Consider the following 4,448-nt stretch of genomic DNA (forward strand, 5'->3'; position numbering starts at 1 on the left):
GATGGGCTACAATTGCTATGAATTTCATCGGCTTCCACTCATGTGAACCAAGAACAGGAGTCCGAGGCTATAGAAGGCATGGATTTAGCAAAGCTTGTCAGTTGAGGACTGGAAAATGACTGTAACTGTCCTCCATGTGTTCCTAATACTGTGTACAGTTTTTGTTAATGTTAATTAACAAAAAAAAAATAGTTCGATAGTTTTTCTAACTTGCTCAGTACCTGTGAGAGTAAGGATATTACTAAAGATATTTCTGAATGAAGAATATCCCTGTTTTGATATTTTGAAGGTGGCTTGAAAAGGTGAAATTGTGGAATTATAATTTCGAGTTAGAAATTTCGAGTTAAAAAGTTTTTTCACTTGAGTGAAAAAAAAAGTTTCTAATCAAGACTTTATCTAATAAAGGCAGCCCCAGAGAAGCCACTATCCAACTGAGAAGCTATTTTACATGTTAAAATATGCATGTGGTAGTGAAAGATTTAGTTTGGCTCTAATGGAGTTGCTGTGTATTGAATTAGACTTATCACTGAAAGAGAAGATCATTCTAAGCACCCTGTACGGCAAAATAAATAAATAAATAAATAAATAAATAAATGAACAGTTTGTAACTTTTGAACAGTTGGTCAGGATGACTTAGTGCTAACATTCACAAGAATAGCACCAGTTCCTACCTGTTAAGAACATGCGTCACGCAAAACTAAATAAAACCTGTGTGCGGTTCTTTTATGATAATGTAGGCTTTAACATTTTATCCTTATAGGGAAAAGATGATGGCAAACGGAAATCATGGGGAGTTTGTTCTAGAAAATAAAACAGCCAAATAACGCAACAACAGAGAGCTCTTGATACCCCACAGAGAACTTCACACTGCAAAGTCATGAAGTGAAGAAGTCATGGGGAGCAGTTGCGTCATAGCTACTAACGCAAGCTTCTTAATGTTGCACTGGGAGTAAGAAATTAATTATTACAGAATGTACATTCTTCATTATCTTCTTCTTCTTCTTCTTCTTCTTCTTCTTATTATTATTATTATTATTATCATTATTTATTTTTACATATTGACATTATTATACATTATAATAGTGCTTTATTTAATGAGGTATGGGGGAAAGCTTTATTTCATACAATATCTATCTATCTATCTATCTATCTATCTATCTATCTATCTATCTATCTATCTATCTATCTATCTATCTATCTATCTATCTATCTATCTATCGATAAAAGGTTTCTTACAACCATACAAAAATATCCTGCTGGCTGTATCCACTAAATGTATTGTATATGAAAGCAACATGCAGGTAATTAAAACCTTTTTTGTCTACAGATAATTATGCTGAAAGGATTGCCAACAGTCCACTTCAAATTCAGTTGTACAAGGATTTTAGTTAATTACATATCACATTTTTGCATAGTCATGGGGACAGAACACATGTGTGGCTGATTTATACCAGTCAGTCAAGGTAATATTTGTTTTTTTATCTTGCTGTAAAATGCATTGTCCTTGCTGCTTTGTCTGATGAAAATCTGAAGTCTCTTCTTAGCATGAGTTCCTAAGACGCCTAAGAACTTTGGACTAATAATACGATTCCTGTAGAGTGGATGATCCCAGTAGCATGCTTATAATTAAGCACTTGCATAGACTTTTCAGTTTTAATACAACAGGCTGGGGAGCGTTTATCAAAACAAACACAAGCGGCAAGCCGGTTATTACAAAACTTATCACCGAAATGTTTGTCCGCAGCCTCCCGTGGCTTTCACATCCCTGATATTTCGGCCTGTATTATTTCGGAAGTTGACTTTTACTTTCAGTAGGGGATCTAAAACGATAAAAAACAAAAGTGCAATTTGGAATACATCAAAGCAATTTAATATAATTCTTTCTCTGTCAAATGCACAAGCTTAAGCCCATGAATGCATAATAGCTTAATGGGAAGCTGGAGTTAAATCTAGTGATGCATACAGTATGTGCTTGACCTCAGACTTGTAATTCAAATCAAATTTTAGTTGTCACATACACATAATTGTGTTAGCAACTCTTGCATGTGTCACCACTTTGTCCTAAACTCTACTCTATAGCCATTTTGATGAGCGATCATTTCCAACAGAGGAAATTGTGAGTCATTGGTTAAGGCTTTGTGAGAATGATCAGAAGGTGGTGAGTTCAAATGCCAACATCACCAAGATTCCTATGTAGGATCACTGCTCGGTAAGCAAGACATTTAATCTGCAGCTGCTCAGCTGCATACTGTCTTAATTGTAAGTTGCATTTTGTAGAGCATTAGTTATACTACTATTAGCCACTACTACTACTACTACTACTACTACTACTACTACTACTACTACTACTACTACTACTACTAATAATAATAATAATAATAATAATAATAATAATAATAGTTAAATGCTTTTTTGGTATATATGTAAATTTGGTTCATACTACTATATTTGTTTACAAATTGTCTTTAATTCACTGTCTAAGTGCACACTATGGCAGTATGCATGAAAGGGTTAAGCAAGCAACGACAAGAAAAATCATCATTCTAACATAAAGATTTTTTTTTCCTTAGATGATGAAGGTATATATGGTCATGGGGGATACTGATATTACTGATATATATGTTTTTAATCTCTTAACACACATCTGAACAAAATCATTTTTTATTATTTTTAGTCAGTTTTGGTTCAGTAAATACCGTACACTCAAAGCACAGCCAGGAGTCTAAATTTCACAAGCCGTCTGTGCTCCCTGTGTGCAAATTCTATCCACATAGCATGTCCAGGTCCCCCGAGAGTCAAGCGCAGACTCCTCTTGGCTCCTCCAGACTTTATTTTAAGATGCTTTTCTTCTTCTTTTCTTTCCATAGTTCCTGCTGCTATGGTAACACCGATTTGAGGAACAGCAAGGCCATTGTTTTGACATGACGTTCAGGGCACGTGTCAGGGGCAAACACTTAAAACACACTGAAATCCTCCATCCGTTCAGATGAAAAGAAGCTTGAAAAGAAACATGCACATTTTTGGGTGCTTGATACACTCTGTTTTTGAAAATGTATTGTTTAATTCAAGCAGTCACGGTACTGTGATTTTTTTTTAAGGCAGGATTGTATATTATCATAATATGACACATTCTTCGCAAAAATCTACTGATTCCTGTGCAAAAGAGGCAGGTGATCGAAGTGGGTCGCCCGAATCCGGGACTATGAGTTTGCATAAGAGCCATCTGCTTCAATTAGAAGTCATTGTGCCAGTGCTGGTGTGTGGGAGGAGATCTCTGAGATAATAAGGGGTAATTTTGTGTCAGTGAGAGTTGTTTGCTGAAAAAGATGAGACTAGGTCAGACCTGTTCTGAATCATTGACCTTAAAGTAAAATATATAGAAACCTTTGATGTTTCTGCATCATAAGATTGTAGCCCACTATGGGAGTCCCATTTATGATATTATCTCATAATGCTAGGATATAAATCTGTAATGGCTTTTTTTGCTATTGTTTAATACATATACATATATGGCTTTTAGGAATAATAATAGCTTCTTGAGAAATAGTTGGATAGTTTTAATAACATAGTCTCAGGATTTGAAGGAACATACTGTATAGCACAGTATCTTATATCATGCACTAAACTGCAATATATATACATGTAGATGTGCAAACATACTGTACTAGTTATTTTAATTTTTGAATTTATTTGCATTTAATGACCCTGCATTCAAGTCAATGAATTACTTTGATTTTGGCATAGAACCATTCATCTCTGTGTGTGTGTGTGTGTGTGTGTGTGTGTGTGTGTGTGTGTGTGTGTGTGTGTGTGTGTGTGTGTGTGTGTGTCAGCCTAGGCATAATTCCCTTCTTTTCAATGAGCCTGAATCCATTTGTGTTAATTTATCAGATAAATCTCTTAATTAATGGTGTAATACAATGGTACTAACTCACCTCTATCTCTGTCTCGCCACTATGTGTATGTGTTCAGTATGACTCGCCACTATGTGTATGTGTTCAGTATGACTCACCACTATGTGTATGTGTTCAGTATGACTCGCCACTATGTGTATGTGTTCAGTATGACTCGCCACTATGTGTATGTGTTCAGTATGACTCGCCACTATGTGTATGTGTTCAGTATGACTCGCCACTATGTGTATGTGTTCAGTATGACTCGCCACTATGTGTATGTGTTCAGTATGACTCGCCACTGTGTATGTGTTCAGTATGACTCGTCACTGTGTATGTGTTCAGTATGACTCGTCACTGTGTATGTGTTCAGTATGACTCGCCACTATGTGTATGTGTTCAGTATGACTCGCCACTATGTGTATGTGTTCAGTATGACTCGCCACTATGTGTATGTGTTCAGTATGACTCACCACTATGTGTATGTGTTCAGTATGACTCGCCACTATGTGTATGTGTTCAGTATGACTCATCACTGTGTATGTGTTCAGTATG

The 4,448-nt window shown here is 35.9% G+C and overlaps 1 long non-coding RNA gene across 2 annotated transcripts; it reads right to left on the bottom strand.

The window, feature by feature from the left end:
- Window positions 1–2,645: 2,645 nt before the first annotated feature.
- On the bottom strand, window positions 2,646–4,074 carry LOC113647813. 2 transcript variants are annotated; one of them, XR_003441747.2, is made up of 2 exons: window positions 3,936–4,074; window positions 2,646–2,997 (listed from the first exon to the last, which is right to left on the bottom strand). It is a non-coding gene; the product is annotated as an uncharacterized LOC113647813 (long non-coding RNA). The 2 variants fall into 2 exon arrangements; XR_003441746.2 differs by having other exon boundaries at window positions 2,646–3,317; window positions 3,936–4,068.
- Between the last annotated feature and the right edge of the window lie 374 nt (window positions 4,075–4,448).

Source organism: Tachysurus fulvidraco, chromosome 17, assembly GCF_022655615.1.
Source record: "Tachysurus fulvidraco isolate hzauxx_2018 chromosome 17, HZAU_PFXX_2.0, whole genome shotgun sequence".
Taxonomy (NCBI): domain Eukaryota; kingdom Metazoa; phylum Chordata; class Actinopteri; order Siluriformes; family Bagridae; genus Tachysurus; species Tachysurus fulvidraco.